Genomic DNA, 18,645 nt, shown 5'->3' with positions numbered 1-18,645 from the left:
CCAGCCACCTCCACTGGGTCCATGCACTTTGCTTTGAACACCACCCTCCCAACTGCTGGGACTTGTCCTAAATCTAATCATCCCATTTGGGGGCCAATCCCCTTCTCTCCTACCTAGGATCAAACTTGGACCATTCTGCGCAGTTTAAATCCCAGTCTGCGCGAGAGAAGAAAACACGAAGCCAGCCAACCAGAAGGCTCCCGGCTTGGGAACAGAAGTCATGAGTCATAAATATGAGCGTTAGGACCAAGGAGCAGCCAGCGATGTGGATGTGGGGCGGCGGGGGCAGTGGGGCGCTGGGGATGGAGTGGGCTGGCGAACAAGGAAGGCCGCAGCCCTGCTCTGCTGAGTAGGCTCCCATGAAAATTCCCCTTTTGCTCTGCTCGATCAGGTTCCCGGAGCGCGTCGGTCAGGGTGCAGCCAAGGGTCCAGGAGTGGGCGGCGCTGGCGCTGCAGGTCGCCACCCCCGCGGCCACATCATCAGGTTCTCGCTTCCCCTCGGGCGCCGGCGGCGCTGCGCGTGCGCGGGGCGGCCGCGCGGGGGCGGGGTGGGCGGCGCGGAGCCAGCGGGCCGCGGGCGCCGGCTCCCGGGCTGTCAGCTCCCGGCCGGGACGGCGCGAGGAGGCGCGCGAGAGGAAGGAGCCGCGGGCGCTGGGCAGCCGCCTCAGCCGCCGCCCGGGGGGACTAGGTGAATTCCCCTTCCGTGTCCCTGCTGCCGGTGCCTCGGTCGCGTCTGAGGAGGCGAGGTCCTTCTTGCACCGCGCTCCCGGGCAGGTGATATGGAGGGAAAGTCTCGGCTTTGGCCGCGGCGCCGGGTTCGGGCGCATCCCAGGTACTGGAGGGAGGTGCGGCGGCGACGGGCTTGAGACCCGCGGCCAGGACGCGGGGAGGCCGGGGCAGGGGGAGCGGCGGGGCCGTCCGTATCCCCTCCGGGCCCGCGGGCAGCGCCCGAGCCCGGCCCGCCGCGGCTGCCCCACCTTGGGCGGGAGGGCTGGCCGGCCCTGGGCGCCCGCCGCGGAGCCGGGCAGCCGCGGTGGGTCGTCCCCGGCCCTGACCCTGGACCAGACGGCGGGTGGGGGCTGAGTGACGGGTGAAGGCGAGCAGGATGGGGACGCTGCCAGGCGGAGGGGCACACCCCAGATCCACGACTTCGGGGTCACGGTTGCTCCGTGTCGCCGTGTTCTCTCATTTCTCTCTTTATATATGTGAAATATAGCTCAATTAAAAAAAACCCAGACGTTGAATTTTAGAAAGAGATTACGTATATGTATGTAATACACTTGTAGGTACTTTACATGTGTATGTTATTTCTTTCCGTAAATGAACAATTTTTTTTTTTTAATTGAGATATACTTCACACACCGTAAAATTCATCCTTTTCAAGCACGGTCTTTAGTATTTTCACCAAGTTTTGCAACTATCACCACTGTACAGAACATTTTCATCACCCCAGAATGAAACCCTGTACCATTATCAGTCATTCCTCATTCCCTTATCCCACCCCCTGGCAACCACTAATCTTTCTGTCTCTAAGGATTTGACTGTTGTGGAAATTTAATATAAATGGAATCGTACTTTATGTGGCTTTTAGTGTCTGGCTTCCTTCACATAGCATAATGTTTTCAAGGTTTATCCACGTGTGGAATGCATCGGTGCTTAATTCTTTTTTATGGCTGGATAATAGTCCGTTGTATGAGTGTACCACGTTATCACAGTTTACTGGTTTTCAGTTAATGGACATTAAGGATGTTTCTAGTTTTTGGTCATTGTAAATAATGCTGCTATGAACATTTGTGTACAAGTTTTTAGGTGGACACATGACTTCCATTGTTTTGAGTCTATATATTTAACTTTTAAGAAACCGGCAAACTTTTCCAGAGTAGCTGCACCATTTTACATTCTCATCAAACAGTGTATGAGGGTTCCAATTTCTCCACGTTCTCACCACTTGTTATTGACTATTTACTAGTTTTTATTGTAGACACTCCAGTGGGAATAGTGTTAATTTGCATTTTTATGGCTAAATATGTTGTGTCTTTTCATTTGCTTACTGGCCACTTACATGTCTGCTTTGTTTTTTTTTTTTTTTTTTTTATTTTTCAGTGGGTTTTGTCATACATTGATATGATTCAGCCATAGAGTTACACGTATTCCCCATCCCGATCCCCCCTCCCACCTCCCTCTCCACCCGATTCCTCTGGGTCTTCCCAGCCCACCAGGCCCGAGCACTTGATTCATGCGTCCCACCTGGGCTGGTGATCTGTTTCACCATAGATAATATACATGCTGTTCTTTCGAAACATCCCACCCTCACCTTCTCCCACAGAGTTCAAAAGTCTGTTCTGTACTTCTGTGTCTCTTTTTCTGTTTTGCATATAGGGTTATCGTTACCATCTTTCTAAATCCCATATATATGTGTTAGTATGCTGTAGTGTTCTTTATCTTTCTGGCTTATTTCACTCTGTATAATGGACTCCAGTTTCATCCATCTCATTAGAACTGATTCAAATGAAATCTTTTTAACGGCTGAGTAATATTCCATGGTGTTTATGTACCACAGCTTCCTTATCCATTCATCTGCTGATGGGCATCTAGGTTGCTTCCATGTCCTGGCTATTATAAACAGTGCTGCGATGAACATTGGGGTGCACGTGTCTCTTTCAGATCTGGTATCCTCAGTGTGTATGCCCAGAAGTGGTATTGCTGGGTCATATGGCAGTTCTATTTCCAGTTTTTTAAGAAATCTCCACACTGTTTTCCATAGTGGCTGTACTAGTTTGCATTCCCACCAAACATGTCTGCTTTGGAGAAATGTCTGTTCATATCTTTTGCCCATATCTTAATTGGGTTATTTGTCTTTTTATTGTTGAATTATATGTTAAAAACTCTAGGTTTGGGGGGCTAGCACTACCTGAAAAACCAAACAGCTCAATACCAACCAACATAATGCTTGTACTTGGGGGAGGTGAATAAATGCTGTTTAAGTCTTTCTGAATACCCTGTCATTTCTTGGGAATCTTACTGACCCTTTACCCTTTCTGGAATTTTGACAAAAGCCACAAAAAGTATGTTCATGATGAAAGGCAAGGGAGACCACACCCAGTTAGCATTTTCATATATTCTGTGCTTGGTTTGAAAAGTTCCTGTTATCACTTGAATTTCAAGTAATTTATTTTAGTGGCTAGCTAAGCAAACTAATAAAAAAAATTGCAAACACTAATTCCTCAATTAAAATTTCATGTATCTCTCAGGCAAAGTGAAAGATCTTATTATCCTAAGTTTGTGTAATCTTTATTATAGCTCTATTCTTATTTGGGTGGCAAATAAGTATTTTACATGGCTCTGAAGTTAAGAACCACTTGGAGCTGAATGAACGCTACTTTGCCTGTTTTTGTGTTTTTTTCTGAGTGCCCACAAATTCAATCTCAGACTTAGGTCTTTCTTACAAAAACCTCTGAAAAAGACATGATTTTGCCTCCCAGGAATTCAAGTCATTTTTCTTTTACTCTAATATGACTGTTCTAAAGTATACTACCAAATTTCATAAACATTATGGAAAATAAAATTAAAGATTTTCAAGTGGAATTAATGGATAAACAACCGATTCAAAGTCTGTGAAGAGCCGTCCATCCTGTTCTTCAACTACTGAGCTTGAAACAATGGAAATGTTATTTCACCCCGTTATGCCTCATTGACCTCATTAGTAGAATGAGGCAATAATTGCAATATATAACCCGAGTGAATGTTTTTGTTTTACCTAATGGGATGATTATCAAATATACTTAAAGTATAACCTATCCAATCTCATGTTGATTGTCATTGACTTACCCAATCAATGAATAAGTATCCTGGAGCAATAGATGCCTTCCCAAGTTGGCTTTCTCTGTCCTCTTGGGTTTTTAGTGTCACTTAAGGACTGAAAGTTGGGGAAAATGTGTGAACAACTTTGGGGACATGATCTTTGGGAAAGCTGGTCAGAGCAGACCTGACTCCTTTTGGGGAAATTTTTAGGCACCCCTCATCTTTTCTCTGAAATTACTGTGGTTAGATTTCTATAGCTTAAAAATGTATGTGTGTGTAAAATAAAACACATACATATCTCTGGTGGTGGTGGTTTAGTTACTCAGTCATGTCTGACTCTTGTGACACCATGGACTGTGGCCCGCCAGGCTCCTCTGTCCATGGGATTTCCCAAGCAAGAATACTGGAGTGGGTTGCCATTTCCTTCTCCAGGAAATCTTCCTGACCCAGGGATTGAACCTTCACTGCAGGCAGATTCTTTACTGCTAAGCCACCAGGGAAGCCCAGATGTATTTCTGGGAGGGCTTAAAAGTTAGGACTATCAGTTATTTTATCTTAATGTGAGTGGATTTAGTCAGATTGCTTTCCTGCTGATCAGCTGCACTGAGAAAATGGGAGTTTTGGTGTGAGGAGGGAGAGGAGAGGTTAGTGGTATGGGCTCAAGGAACATTTTGGAGGTTTGAGAAAATTTGCTTATTTCTAGAAGTGTGGGTGTTGAAAATGAAAATCTTTGGGCAGCATAAGGGGATTTGGAAGATGAGAAAAAGAGAAGCGAGAATGAGAATTTGGAAGGGAAGGTTGTAGTATACAAAGATAGATTCAACTTGTTTAGACACTTTTGCCCCAGAAAAATTCGAGAGGGGAAGTGGAAGAAACCTTATTCCCTTCCCTTTTGTCCCACCTTGCTCCTGTATGTTCTCTGGGACCCAGAAATCAGACTGGGATGACTGTTGTTACTATTCCTGATTACATCTCTTCTGTCTCCAGATTTTTCAGATTGAGATCAGATTCATGAAGCCAGATGAGAATTATAGTACTATTAAAATACAGTTTAATTTTTCATTTCTGGTAAAGCTGGTTTGGAGAGTTTAGCTTAAACTCATATTTATTCTGTTCCTTCTTGTTTTATCTGCCCAGATGTTTGTCTGGCACCTAAAAAACTGCAGGTCTCTCCCGCAGGTACAGAAAGCCCTGTCTCAGAAAGATTTCCTCATACGAGTTGGAAGGGAAAGGAAAACTTTCTCTTCTTGAAGACAGATAGATTCAAGAACCAGTGAGAGCTCAGAGGCGGGGCCTGTCTGGAATATTGACCTTTATTCTTTTTTTTTTTTCATTATTATTTTTTATTGGCGTATAATTGCTTTACAATGTTGTATTATTCTCTGCTATACAACAAAGTGAATCAGCTATATGAATACATATATCGCCTCCCTCTTGAATCTTCCTCTCCCATCCCCATCCCCACCCTCTAGGTTATCACAGATCTGAGCTCCTGGTGCTATGCAGTGGCTTTCCACTAGCTATCTATACCATCTGAGCCCCAAGGGAAGCCCTCCACTAGCTAGCTAATCTCATCTCAGCCATTAGCTAAGTCACTTTGCTCTAAAGAGTGACGTGAAGTTGTTCAGTCATGTCTGACTGTTTGTGACCCCATGGACTGTAGCCTACCACGCTCCTCTGTCCGTGGGATTTTCCAGGCAAGAGTACTGGAGTGGATTGCCATTTCCTTCTCCAGAGGATCTTCCTGACTCAGGGATCGAACCTGGGTCTACCGAATTGTAGGCAGACTCTTTACTGTTTGAGACACCAGGGAAGTCCACTTTGCTCTAGGAGGAACTAACTGATAAAATAGGGAGAAAGCACAGTGTCCCTTTAATCCTGTTTTCTCCTACTTAGAGGAGTGAAAGTTCTATTGTCCTGGCAGAGAGGGAAATCAGCAGCTGTCCTCTCAGCAGTTAAGTGTGTGTGTGGGTAATAGTATTTTGCAGGCTAGTTTAGGAGCCTAATCACCATTTATACAGTTGGAACTGAGCATATATTTTCTTTGGAACTAGCTAAACCTCTTAACAGTTTTTAAGTGGGTGCTCATTTCATCATGTGGGTAAATATTAATGTATAGATTATTCAAGTCCATTTCCTCACCTGTTTTACTCTTCAAACATTGATTGAGGGCCTGCTCTGTAGTAGGGACTGGGTGTGGCTCTCAGGATTCAGCAATGAACAAGAATGTGTCCTGATCCTCATGGGATTTACATCTTAGAAAGACAGGCCTTGTACAATTACAGTAAAGCTTAATGAACATTAGAAAGCATAGAGTATTAGGAACGCAGAAGACAGAGAACTAATCTAAGAGGGTCAGGGAAGTGATGTTTACGAGCTCAGGTCACAAAGGAGAATAGGAAGTAGCCAGAAAAAAGGAAAGAATGAAGTTGAGCAAGAATGTTTTGGGCAGAAAGAATTCGTGGAAAGACCTGGAAGTGAGAGAGGGAGTGCATGCGTGCTAAGTGCTTCAGTCGTGTCTGACTCTCTGCATCCCCATGGACTGTAAAACCCCAGCAGGCTCCTCTGTCCATGGGATTCTCCAGGCTAGAAGACTGGAGTGGGGTGCCATGCCCTCCTTCAGGGGGTCTTCGTGGCCCAGGGATCAAACCCGCGTCTCCTGCATTTCCTGTATTGGCAGATGGGTTCTTTAACACTAGTGCCACGTGGGAAGCTCGAGAGTGTGGTATATGCTAAAGTAGTATTTTTCAAACTGCAGTACCTAAGCACTGACCAGATTATAAAATCAGTTTAGTGGTTGTAACCTGCATGTTTTTAAAAAGAAATAAAATAAAAAATAAATGTGTCATATATTGATATTTTACTAAGTGACAATGTATAAAAGTTTGAAAATCCCTACAATAGAGGAAACAAGTGCAGTGTGACCACAACCCAAGATCTTGGGTAGGTGGGGATGACGACACAAGATTTAGTTACCCTTTTCAAGATTTTCTTTTAAAGATTTTGAATTTCTCTTACAGGAAATGAGAAGCCATCCAAAAGTTTTAGTCAGCACCTGCATAGTTTAATATTTTCTAAGGATCCTTTTGAATACCTAGGTTTCTGTTATTTAAACATAAACTCCACCTTCCTTGGCCTTGACAGGTATTCCAAAATCTGGTTCCAGTCTCTTTCTTCTAAAACATGTTTCTGTTTTTGATATTGGAACTTCTCCTTTCATAAAGATTTGTGGTTCACAAACATGCCTGTGCACCAAGAGAGAGAGACCCATGAGAGCAGATCTTTCTTCTGTCTTGTTCACACGGAAGCATAGTGCCCCATGCCCATCAGGGACTAAGCAGATCCTTGCTGATAAGAGTCTGAGTACCCTTCATATTAGAACTGTCACATAGTAGTAGACATGACCTTGATATTTCCAGCCATCCTTGCTTTTAGAGCTTTTACATATTAGTAGGAATGACCTTGATGTCTAGCAATCCTTGGAATTGACTTTTGGAAGAAAGGAAAAGGGTTTATTAGAAATTCCTTTTGCCCAGTTGGAAACCTTAGTGATGGAACCCCATTCACTTATTTAAAAGATAATTTAGCAAAAAGTACTCTTATGTTATGTTAAAACAGTAATAGAGATAAGAAAAAGAACACCACACTTTCTGACTTTGGGGTTTCTCCTTCCAAGAAGTACAGAGCTTTAAACAATTATTTACAGGCAGCAGCCATTTATATTCTGTTTGAACAGACAGGCATTCTCTGAGCCCTCACCAAAAGGTAGTTTTATAAAGATGGCTGGGAACAAGAGAATAAATTAGGTCAAGATGTATCAGTCATAGGAGCTTAATGGCGAGGCAACACAAAATAGATTTTGATCTTAGTAGTAAAAATAGAACATCCTTATACCCCATAGAACTTCCAAATAAGAATTTAATGATGTTAGTTTGTTGCCAGAGAATGATTATACTGTCACAGTACTGTGACTTCACAGGATTAGATTGTGAAACCCAACTGTGAAGAAAGATTCTTTCAGTGTATGGTTTTGATAAGTGGCAAGAGAAGTTATGAAAAATTCATGAAAGGTAGAGCACTTTCAAGTTCTGTTTCAGATTTCTCTTTAATACATTTTTTGAGATGTGGGAACTTTGCTGATTACTTTGATAAATTAGATTTTATGTATCTTAAACATGAATGCTGGACTCAAAATCTTGCTACTATAGAATGGCTTTTAAAAAATACTCATTGAATTTTGTATTTTTTGTGTGTTCTAGAGAGTCTTATTTTAAGCCATGTATTATAGAACTTAAATGGAAACCACTAACTTGTATAAATTTATCCTAAGCAAATCATTCTAAATATGGGAAAGTCTTATGTACAGAGATGTTCATTTTCATTGCAATGTAATTTAGTTAAAAAGATATCCTGCAATTATAAGGAAGTGATTCATTAAAATGTAGCAATCCACTTGAAGAAATTGAACCATTAAAAAAATGCTTTTTTTGGAGCAATGGTGTCTTATTTATTTTTAAAGTCTAAAAAGTAAAACATGCTCAATATAAACAACAGTTCAAATAATATAAAAATATGTGACATTTAAAAAGTGAAAATATTACCATGTTCCCCCCACCTAGGCCAACCCAGAGGTCAGTGCTCTGATCCCTTTGGCATCTGTGCTTCCAGACATGTTTCTAACCCAGGTTTTTTCAGACTGTGGTTCAAGGAGGGCCTTTGGAGTCTTCTCAAGTCAGATAAGGTGGGGACTGAGTGGGGCTTCAGAGTACCTGTTTTCTATCAATATAGTGGGGTTTCACGCAGGTTTAATTTAAACACAGAATTCCCCTGCGTTAAAATAAATGTTTAAAAGCAAATCGGCCTGATTCAGAAAAGGAAATCCTAACCCCCCGCAAAGGAATTCACGACTTCGGTTTACCGTCTTTGCTGCTTGGTGATGTGGATCTTCTGCTCTGGCCTGCCTGTTTGTTCCCCAGGAGTTGTCTGCCTGGTTACCAGCCACCTTTTAGAATGCACTGTCCCCTCTTTTTTCCCATCTCTCTGAGTCTTCCTTGTTATTTAAGGTTCAACTCATCATCGTTTCTTTGCTCCTTTTAACATTTTTAGTGGACGCCACCTATGTGATCCTGAATGGGGCTTCGATGACGGCTCAGTGGTAAAGAATCTGCCTGCCGATGGAGGTGACGCAGGTTTATCCCTGAGTCGGGGAAGATCCCCTGGAGGAGGAAGTGGCCACCCACTCCAGTGTTCTTGCCTGAAAACTTCCACGGACAGTAGAGCCTGGCGGGCCACAGTCCATGGTGTTGCCGAAGAATCAGACACGGCTTAGCAACTAAACAACAAGTGGGGAATATACAGAATTTTGTATCAAGAGCTCACAGACTAGTAAAAGGCAACTGAACTTCATATAAGTAAGTGCAATTACTGTAAAGCAAGAGCATTTGAGGAGCAGATATTAGAGATATAAAGAGTCTCTTTTACACTATCTTATATGGCACTTTTAAGTGTCCGACTCTTTGCGACCCTATGGACTGTAGCAAACCAGGTTCCTCTGTCCATGGAATTCTCCAGGCAAGAATACTGGAGTGGGTTGCCATTTCCTTCTCCAGTGGCACTTATAAAATGGTCAGTTTATGGTATGATTACATTTCTGGGTCTTCAGTAACTGCTCGTTTATTGAGTAAGACAAGATAATGTACTTGTGAATTAGGGAATGAGGCATGGGAAATAGCCATTTCCATTCCTGAGCCATCAATTGTGTTCAAAGAGAGCTTGAATTCAGTTTAATCCATCCAGTGCTGGGCGTGAGTGGACTTGGGAGGGAGCAGTAGGAGGCCTTGGTTCTGTATTCCTCATCTCCGACCATTCCCACTGCTATACAGGGGATGCCTGTCATTTCTTCTTTATCGTTAGCTGGTTCGAAAGTTGTGAATTTGAGTCCTGTGTCTTTATTTATTTTTTAAATATTTATGTGCTTATTTGGAGAAGGCAATGGCAACCCACTCCAGTGCTCTTGCCTGGAAAATCCCATGGATGGAGGAGCCTTGTAGTCTGCAGTCCATGGGGTCACTAAGAGTCGGACAGACTGAGCGACTTCACTTTCACTTTTCACTTTCATGCATTGGAGAAGGAAATGGCAACCCACTCCAGTGTTCTTGCCTGGAGAATCCCAGGGACGGGGGAGCCTGCCATCTGTGGGGTTGCACAGAGTCAGACACGACTGAAGTGACGTAGCAGCAGCATGTATTTATTTATTTTTGGCTATGCCAGGGCTTCGTTGCTGTGCAGGCTTTCTCCAGTTGCAGAGAGTGGGGGATACTCTCTTGTTGCAGAGCATAGGCTCTCGACGCGCAGGTTTCAGTAGTTGCGTCATGCGGGCTCCAGAGCACAGGCTGGGTGGTTGCCGCCCATGGGCTTAATTGCTTCTCAGCATGTGGAATCTTCCGGATCCGGGGTTGAACCCGCCTCTCCTGCATTGGCAGGTGAGTCTTTAGCACTGCGCCACCAGGGAGGCCTACTGTGTCTTTATTTTACTTTATAACTTGGGCGTATTGCTTAACCTCTCTGAGACTCAGTTTCCTGAGCTGTAGTGTATGAGCATGCCTGTCTCCTAGGTTTTCAGAAGAGATCACACAAGTACCTACCAAAGGAAGTCTCCTTTTTGCTCTCAGTGGTTTTGCTGTCTTAGCAGAAGGTCCCCAACCTTTTTGGCACCAGGGACTGGTTTTGTGGAAGACAATTTTTCCACGGATCGGGGAGAGGGTAGGGGAGGTTTCGGGATGATTCAAGTGCATTACATTTATTGTGCATTTTGTTTCTATTATTACTGTATCAGCTCCACTCAGATGATCAGGTATTAGATCCCAGAGGTTGGGGACCCCTATTCTAAAGAATGAGTGATTATTCTCCTTTCTTTTGGGTTTAAGTTTTTAAATATTTTGTAGGATGTATGGATAAGACTCTAGTTCTTTTTTTTTTTTTTTCCCCTGGCCATGCCATACGTCTTTCAGAATCTTAGTTCCCGGACCAGGGATTGAACCTGCACCCCTTGCACTGGAAGCATGAAGTTCTAACCACTGAACTGCCAGGGAAGTCCCTGACTCTCTAGTTCTTTGAAGAAGTGTTTTTGTTTTTTTTCTTCAGTTCAAGAGTGACTTTTTGATAAGCTATTCATATTCCAAACAATATAAGAAGGTAATAAGCCCAACATTTAGTGGACAAATAAATCTTTCTCATTATTAGCCAGTGTATTCTCCTGGGATTTTAAGCAGACTGTTGCATCTATGATCAAGAAAGCAAAATTAATAGGTAGTACCGGAGTCCAAAGCCTGGCCTACTTGCTTCATTTCATGCGCCACTTTCCTCTATCTTTTACTTAACAAACAAAGAATTTTTATGGTAACATTCTAGTACTCTTGGAAAAAGAAAAGTCGGAAAATTCTTGTCTGTTATTTCTGGATTGTGGGTTTCAGAATAACCCCAGGCAAACTCATGATGGAGTCTTTGTAATATTTCTTGCTCTGGTTGAGCAGATTTAGTTCTCTAATCTAGAATAAACCTTACAGTGATGGTTTGAGGTTGTTTGTTTTATTTGTAAATTATAAAAATGTTACTTAGTTATCTTTCTAGAAGTAAAAAAAGTACATTAGATGTGATATTTAAATTTAACAACAGTATTAGAGCTACTTCCTATTCCAGGTTTCATTTCTTTTTTTTCTTTTAGGAGATAGTGGTTTCCTGAAGACCTGGGTGGTTCAGTATCTATAATATGTACCATTTGGTCTCTGTATATACTAGTCATTATAGATATATAATATTTTATAGCATGCTGGCAGTTTAATTTAATGAAAAGTAGGATGAGGACAGGGTACAAAATGTAAATATTAAACTTCAGTTGACTTTTTAGAGAAAGTTGGAACAAAAGAGTTGATCTGAAAATTATAAGGCAGGGGTTTAACATAGCAAAGTGTAACTAGCATATTCCTTATTATGGGGATAAAGAGATAGAAAGTTAGGTTATGAGTCCTTTATAAAAGTATAGAGTAATAATGATGAGTAATGATGATGATAACTCGCTAATATTTATTGAAGACTCAATACACTGTTGTAAGTATATTACATGTGGTAAGTTACGTAGTCTTCACAGTAAGCTGTGGAGGAGATATTTTTTCCTTGAAGAAACTGAGGAATAGAGGCATAAGTCCCATAACTAGTGAAAGTCAGAATTTAAGCCAAACCAGGGTTTCCCTGGTGGCTCAATGGTAAAGAATCCTCCTGCAATGCAGGACACGCAGGTCAATGCCTGCCTGGACTGGGAAGATCCCCTGGAGGAAGAAATGGCAACCCACCTCAGTATTCTTGCCTGGGAAATCCCATGGACAGAGGAGCCTGGTGGGCTACAGTCCAGGGGGTCGAAAAAGAGACACCACTTACCGACTAAACAACAACAACCAAGGTTTGACTTTGGAGGCCAACCTCTTAACTACTGTCAGTATCCTTAGTGCACTGACACTTCTTCACATGTAATTTTTTGCAAGCAAATCATCTCTCTTAATTGAAGTGTGAAGATTTACTGAATAAGTCACTTGATATTTCCCCATTAAACCACTCAATGCAGGTCATGTTATCACTTTATTCATCTAATGAAAGCATGGCAAATGTCTCAGGAAGCTTTGTACAGTTTCAAACATGGCATAAAGCCTTTGCCAGTGATTCCACATGAATAATACAACTTTGAACAGGCAGTTAATATTCTCCCTTTCAAAACGTGTTAGGCTGAAATCTGTGTACTCAAGTCTGAGATTTTGATTATGCATAGATTTTATCATCTGAGTTTAAAGTCATATTGTTCCTTGGAAAAAAGCCTATTCTTTCCTCAGTCTCTGGGGGCAGTGCTTAATAGACAGTCTTGCTTCCCTGGTGACTCAGACAGTGAACAAAGTGCCTGCAACGCGGGAGACCTGGGCTTGATTCCTGGGTCAGGAAGATCCCCTGCAGAAGGACATGGCAACCCACTCTGGTATTCTTGCCTGGAGAATCCCCATGGACAGAAGAGCCTGGCGGGCCACAGTCCATGGGGTTGCAAAGAGCTGGACACGACTGAGCGACTCAGCACACACCCAAGCATGTGTTTGAGCATTAGTGAGGGGGCACCAAAAGACACAAAAACATTTAAATAATGTTTTGTAATTTTTTCAGTTTTATACGTATATATATCTCTCAGATTATTTTCCACTATAGGTTATTACAAGATATTGAATGTAGTTTCCTGTGCTAAGTAGTAGGTCCTTGTGGCTTATCTGTTTTACGTATGGTGGTTTGTATCTGTTAATGTCACACTTCTAATTTATCACTTCCCCTCCCTGCCTTCCCCTTCGGTACCATGTGCTTGTTTTCTGTGATTGTGAGTCTGTTTCTGTTTTGTTTATAGATTCATTTGTATTATTCTTTTAAGATTCCACATATAGTGATATCGTGTGTTTGTTTTTCTCAGACTTACTTCACTCTGTATAATAATCTCTAGGTCCATCTGAGTTGCTGCAAATGGCATTATTTCTTTCTTTTTATTACATTCCTCATTGAATAATATCCATTAACCTGTCAGTGAACGTTTAGGTTGCTTCCATGTCTTGGCTATTATAAATAGTACTGCTATGAACATTGAGGTGAGTTAGAATTTTCATATTTTCTGGATATTATGCCCAGGAGTGAGATTGTTAGATCACATGGTAACTCTATTTTTAGTTCTTTTTAAGGAACCTCCATATTATTTTCCATAGTGACTGCACCAATTTACATTCTCACGCAAAAAAAAAACCCACAACAAAAAACAAAATAGGAGGGTTCGCTTTTCTGCACACCCTCTTCAGCATTTATTATTTTTAGACTTTTTGATGGTGGCCGTTCTGACCAGTGTGAAATGATACTTCATCATGGTTTTGATTTGCACCTCTCTAATATCTTGTTGCCTGTTGGCCATCTGTTAACGTTTTGTAGTCTTTAAAGAAACAATGAGATGGTCTTTCTAGGAAAAGTCACATCTTGTTATGACTCTTACTTTGTTTGGAGTTATTATCATTTTGAATTATTGAGGGAAAGTCCATTTTGAATTATATGTGATGGATCATGGGAGAGACACACCATGGAGTTGGTGGCGCCCTGGCCCTGCCTTGGAGCTTGGTGGGGTAGATGCAGTAATGTATTCACGGTCGTCTAACAATATAAAATATAAATGAAATCACGTCTATGAATACAGCAGAATGTTAGTTTTCTGGAAGCTGTTTAGGATGTGTTAATGAATGAAGACTGCTGCCTTTTAGTTGTGTTCCTGTTGGGAAGCTGTGGAGAGGGATAAAGTAGGAAAAATAAATTTTAGAACCCCTGGGAGTTTTATAAAGAGGAAATTATAAGTAGTGTTAAAAATAACTTTGTAGAATACTGATAAGAAAGTCTTTTGATATTTTACAAAATGCAAAAGCAGGATGCCAAACAGTGTGTATAATATGAGTGTATTTTTGATTTAAACATATATGTATAAAAAGAAAAAATATAGCGAAGTTATCATATATACTATTACATCATCAGTGATTATCTCTGGATGGTGGGTTTCTAAAATAAACAATTCTTGTTTGTCCTTTGGGCTTCTTCTCCCCCCTTGCTTTTTTTTTTTTTTTTTTTTTTGGAATTTAACACATATTCTGTGAAAAACAGAATAGTAAAAAAGAACTGTGCCAGTGGACATCAGAAACACCATTTCAGATGAACTGAGAAAGAAAGGTAGTCAGGTTATGTTAACTACCTGAGGATAGTTTTAGTTTGAACTTCAAGTTGGACTTAAAGCCTTTGGGCTCCTTTTTTTTCTTTTTTTTTTAAGTGGTATTTGAACAAGGAAGCATGTAGCCCTGATCAAAGGGTAGAGACATGGTTTCAGAGAGTAGACATACTGAAAGAGTTAGATCATTGTTTGTGATTGATGCCAAAATAGTTGACTAATGTAACCCTGTGTACCTGTAGGTCACCTTTTCTGCTTAGCGTCTCTTGCCATGAGTTTGTGTGCCTGAGTGGACTTCAGAGCGCCGTGTCCAGGGAGCAGTATTGAGGGAAAGTCCAGTTTGGGAACGTGGAAGATTGGCTTCATCTCCCTGGGTGATGCCATGGTGAAGGTGTCCCGGTGAGGGAAGGTGATGCTAGACCCCCACCTGAAGAAACCCTGGCTCGATGCGGGGGCTGTCCTGTTCCCCCGCCTAGTGGAAGGCAGAGTAATTTAGTGTGGCCTGCTCGTCTGGATGTAGTGGGCGACTTCACCGCTGGCATGGGGGAAGGAGCCAGGGCCCCTAGAGGAATAGAAGTGCTCTGAGTAAATACTGGGAATGGAATCACCCTGAAAATGATGGGGCACTCTTGGTCTTCAAAGAAAGAAAAACGTTAACCTTACCCTTGGCCTATCATGTTTCTCTTTACCTCTTCTTAGAAGGTTTTTGCTTTGACACATGATTATCTTTTCTGTACTTTACAATTCTGAAAGATTTTATATGCAGCTTTCAGTTTAATTATGCAAAGAATAAAGTATATCTTTTAAGTTGTCTGCAGAAGTGTGTTCAGATTTTTCAAACTGAATTCTCTTGAAGAGTATAAAGATGTATTAAGGCTAAAATATGGAAGTATACTTCTCCTCATTTTAAATGCTGGAGTTAATCTTATCCTATTATGTTAACTAGTATCTATATTTAAGTATTTCAGATTTATAAATGCCAGAGAAAACCAGTAAAGAAATGTATTATTTATGTTTTATTCTCATGTACACTACCTTTTACACAAAGGTGTTGAGTTACTTTATAAAAACAACTGCAAGAAGTACTGGTTTTTTAAAAAAAGTTATGAAGCCACTACAAGAGAAAATAAAACTAAGAATGTGACATTAAGGTGAATAAATTGATCATAAATTTGAGTTTCAGATGTGGCTGTAAGTTTCTTGTTGCTGAAGTAAAGTAAAAGGGTGGCTCAGTCTTTGTTTTTTTGGCCATGTGGCTTGTGGGATCCTAGTTCTTCAAGCAGGAGACCAAGGATTGAAGCTGGACACCCTGCAGTGGGAGCTGGGAGTCCTAACCACTAGACCACCCGGGAAGTCTCAAGGGTGGCTCAATCTTTATTAAAGAAAAAGAAAAATGCCAGTTTGCAGTAGCAAGGCTTTCTGTAGTGTAATTTTTAAGTAAAGTTTTATATGATTCTCTCTAGGGGTGATTGATAAGGTGATGTTCTTAGCAATGTGTGCTGAGATACTCAGTCATGTCCGACTCTTTGAGACCCCATGAACTGTAGCCTACCAAGCTCCTCTGTCCATGGCATGTTCCAAGCAAGAATGCTGGAGCGAGTTGTCATTTCCTACTGTAGTTGATCTTCCTACCCAGGGACTGAACCTGCATTGCCTGCTTTGGCAGGCGGATTCTTTATCACTGAGTTACCTTGGAAGCCCGTTCTTAGCCATAGCTTGCAGGAAATTAATGAATGTCAATTGCAAGTTAATTGAAAGAGCATCATTAATTGGTAGTTTGTTGTTTTTTTTTAATAAGATACATGTAAGAAATGTTTTAAAGTGGGAGAAATATACTTTTTTTGTTGCTTAAAAGCAGTTTCTCAACTTCAAAAGATTTCTGTGCTTTAACTCCTTTGTTATTTGACCATTAACTGAATTATTTCAAACAGTAGTACTGATAGTTCTGATTTTTGTCTATTACCTGTATTGTTGTTCTTAAGTCCAACTCTTTGAGAACCCCCCTGGACCACAGCATGCCAGGCTTCCATGTCCTTCACTCTCTCTGAGTTTGCTCAAACTCTTGTCCATCGAATCAGTGATGCCATTCAACCATCTCATCCTCTGCTGCCTCCTTCTCGTCCTCCCCTCAATCTTTTCCAGGATCTGGGTCTTTTCCATTGAGTTGGCTCTTCAAATTAGAGCTTCAGCTTCAGCATCAGTTCTTCCAATGAATATTCAAGGTTGATTTCCTTTAGGATTGACTGGTTTGATCTCCTTGCTATCCAAGGGACTCTCAAGAGTCTTCCAGCCCCACAATTCGAAAGCATCAATTCTTTGGTGCTCAGCCTTGTTTATGGTCCACCTCTCACGTCAATACATGACTAACGGAAAAACCATAGCTTTGACTATATGGACATTTGTTGGCAAAGTGATGTTTCTGCTTTTTAAAACACTGTCTAGGTTTGTCATAGCTTTTCTTTCAAGGAGCAAGTATCTTTTAATTTCATGGCTGCAGTCACCATATTATAAAAATATTTATGTATTGTTATTAATCTAACCAAAATATCTAGTAAAATGATTTGTTTTTCACTTTTCAGTTGGTTTGGTAGGGGCGAAATTTAATCTAACTGTTGGCACTTGGTAGAATAGACTTTTGTTTATGCAATACACTTTGTTCTTTGGATGAACACTCTATTTATTCTGTCAACATTTTCTCAATAAGCAGAAATGGTTCAAATGTGGATTTTGTTTTAGTTGATTCATTGGCTTGTCTTTGATGTATCCTTCCAAATAAAGCATTCTTTTAAAAGTGACTATTATTAAAAGTGGGATTGATGGTTGTGATTCTGAAAACAAAATCAGTTGTCTGGGTCTGGTTTCCTTTGAAAAATTATTTGAGATGTATTGAGAATTTATTTTACCCACGGATTGTTTCTCTGGACTCAAATTCTTTACAACTGTTCAGCTGTCTTTTAGGCCTGTAGAAACTTTGACTGTTACTTTTTTCTATTTGTGGGTAGCCTTAGAATGACTGATTGTTTTATGGAATCAGCTAGCTTTTGGATAGCAGGAGCTGAATCATTCCCATGATTTCTCAAGCTTTTGTGTTTGTTAGAGACTGTCAGGACCTCCAGATCAATAAAGTTTGACATCACTACCTATTACATAAATGAAACCTGTGTGAATGCTTGAATTCACTTTAAGTAGACAGTTTCCAGTTTAAATTTAAAAAAACTCAATTTTTTTTTTTTTTTTTTTTAGGAGCTAGCTCTGCATTTGAGCCAAAACGAAAAAAGGAGTTGGGGAGAGATACTTCATTCTACTTTAGAGGTGAGCCTTTTCATCAGGGAGGACAGTATTTGTGAGGTAGCATGTTTTATATTTCAATTTTGAAGTACTATAAATGCCCTGAACATTGATAGAAATTGTGAGCGAAGATAATGTGGATTGCTGCTGTTTGGACCAGTTTGAGACTTATACCACATGGAGTTTGTGGGGTAGTTGCTGACTGGAGGCACCTTTGTTGTTTAGAATCATTGCCTTGGGGTTGTTTCTCTTCCTTGGTAAACTACAGGAAATGAGCAAAAAAAAAGATCCATACATTTTTTTTTTTCCTAGTCGTGTGGTTCCCTCTATAGGTTGTGCCTGACTTTTTGCAGCCCCATGGCCTGGAGCACGCCAGGCTTCAATGTCCTTCACTGTCTCCCAGAGTTTGCTCAAACTCTGTCCATTGAGTCAGTGATGCCATGCAACCATTTCATCCTCTGTCATCCCCTTCTCCTGTTGCCTTCAGTTTTTCCCAGCATCTGGGTCTTTTCCAGTGAGTCAGTTCTTTGCATCAGGTGGCCAAAGTATTGACGCTTCAGCTTCAGCATCAGTCCTTCCAGTGAATATCAGGGTTGATTTCCTTTAGGACTGACTGGTTTGATCTCTTTGCTGTCCAAGGGAATCTCAAGAATTTTCTCCAACACCACAATTTGAAAACATCAATTCTTTGGTGCTCAGCCTTCTTTTATTGTCCAACTCTCACATCCATACATGACTACTAGAAAAACCAACTGGATACTATGAATTATATATATGTCTACCAA

General features: G+C 41.1%; 1 protein-coding gene across 7 annotated transcripts in view; it reads left to right on the top strand.

The window, feature by feature from the left end:
- The first annotated feature begins 330 nt into the window (after window positions 1-330).
- Window positions 331-18,645, top strand: part of SLC41A2 (solute carrier family 41 member 2) — a 128,811-nt gene continuing 110,496 nt past the window's right edge. The window contains exons 1-2 of one of the 7 annotated variants that reach the window (XM_065938408.1): window positions 331-349; window positions 17,816-17,884. The gene's annotated coding sequence lies outside the window, so the exon portion shown is untranslated. Of the gene's footprint in view, window positions 350-555; window positions 833-9,193; window positions 9,213-17,815; window positions 17,885-18,645 lie in introns of those variants that run through there. The other 6 variants (XM_065938381.1, XM_065938389.1, XM_065938370.1 and 3 more) reach the window with 6 other exon arrangements.

The sequence above is a fragment of the Muntiacus reevesi genome, chromosome 1, assembly GCF_963930625.1.
Source record: "Muntiacus reevesi chromosome 1, mMunRee1.1, whole genome shotgun sequence".
In the NCBI taxonomy this organism is placed as follows: Eukaryota; Metazoa; Chordata; class Mammalia; order Artiodactyla; family Cervidae; genus Muntiacus; species Muntiacus reevesi.
Note: the sequence above shows the minus strand (reverse complement) of the source record. Positions and strands in the feature narration are given on the sequence as shown.